The sequence below is a fragment of the Parus major genome, chromosome 21 (assembly GCF_001522545.3).
Source record: "Parus major isolate Abel chromosome 21, Parus_major1.1, whole genome shotgun sequence".
Lineage (NCBI taxonomy): Eukaryota > Metazoa > Chordata > Aves > Passeriformes > Paridae > Parus > Parus major.
Genome location: NC_031789.1, coordinates 1111314 through 1112949, shown reverse-complemented (window position 1 = coordinate 1112949; position 1636 = coordinate 1111314).

The window sequence follows — 1636 nt, the reverse complement described above, 5'->3', positions numbered from 1 at the left end:
GTGTCCTGAGAGTCTCCAGGTGTCCCTGAGAGTCCCCAGGTGTGATGTCCCTGAGAGTCCCAGGTGTCCCTGAGAGTCCCCAGCTGTGATGTCCCGGTGTCCTGAGGGTCCCAGGTGTCCCTGAGAGTCTCCAGGTGTGATGTCTTGGTGTTCTGTGACTCTCCAGATGTCCCGGTGTCCCTATGGGTGTTCCAGGTGTGATGTCCCTGTGTCCCTGTGAGTCTCCAGGTGTGATGTCCCCTCCTCAGGACAGCCCCCGGTGTCCCTGTGACTCCCCAGGTGTGATGTCCCCACCCCCGGGACAGGTCCCAGTGTCCCCGTGGGTCTCCAGGTGTGATGTCCCTGTATCCCTGTGGTTCCCCAGGTGTGATGTCCCCTCCCCAGGACAGCCCCGGGTGTCCCTGTGGATGCTCCAGGTGTGGTGTCCCCTCCCCAGGACAGGTCCTGGTGTCCCTGTGAGTCCCCAGGTGTGAAGGTGACGTCCCTGTCACTCCCCAGGTGTGAAGGTGACGTCCCTGTCACTCCCCAGGTGCGATGTCCCCTCCTCAGATCAGTCCCCGCTGTCCCCTCTCAGGGGTGACACAGGAGGGAGGGGTCAGGGATGCTCGGGAGAATCCCAGCCCCACATTCCTGATCCAGCTTCCATCGCAGCTCCCACCAGGAAGATTTTCCTTCACTGTTCCTCCAGGTGTTCCTTCACTGTTCCTCCAGGTGTTCCTNTTCCTTCTCCTCCCTTCCCAAATTCCAGCAGCTCCCAGCTGAACTTTCCCACCTTTCCCCATCCTTTGGGTCCCTGCAGTTTCCCACAAGTGTTTCCACACAAAACATTTACATTCACATGGAAAATGTGATTTTTTTTCTTCTCCCTGGACATCTGTGGTGCCTTGGTGGAACCTCGAGGGATCTCTTGGGGTTTCAGCACCCCAGACCTGGCTGGAATCCCACATTTTCCTCCAGCAATGACGATCTGGCCGCTCCAAGGTGCAATTAAATCCTGCAGGATTGGGAATCCTCACTTTGGGACTTAATTCTGACCAGTTCCTACCCCAGGGATCAAACTTGGGGGTCAAACCGGGCAGTCCAGGCTCCCAAATGAACTCCCAAAACCTCCCCGAGCTCCTTTTGAAGGAGCCCCCCTTGGTTTGTGCTCCCTGATAAAATCAGGGTTGGGCTGGACTCGTTTTCTGCAGGTGGGGATGATTCACAGCTCACGTGTGGGGATCCAGGATCGGGAAAAACAAACCCTGAGCTCACCAGGAGGATGATGAGGAAAAGGCTTTTGGGTGGATTGAGGACAAAATCAGGGATGACCCCCCTGGAACAGCAAATTTGGGAAAAGCTGGGGGCAACCACCTGAACCTGCAGGAATAATTCCTGCCTTCCTTCCAGGAGGGGAAAATAATAAAATCATGATTAAACCCCAATTTGCAGATTCATTTTTTGCAGGATTGACCCCAAACCTTCTCATGGACATCAGGGGAGGAGTTCCTCCCTGGCCGCTGTTTTTAACCCCACACAAAACCAGCGGCATCCTCGAGTTGGTGCCGAGGTTTGGTGGCACCGAGGGCTCATTTCCCTTTTCCTGCTGCTGCTCTTTGCTCTTTGCTCCCCCTGAGCTCCCCCCGAGCTCCCCCCG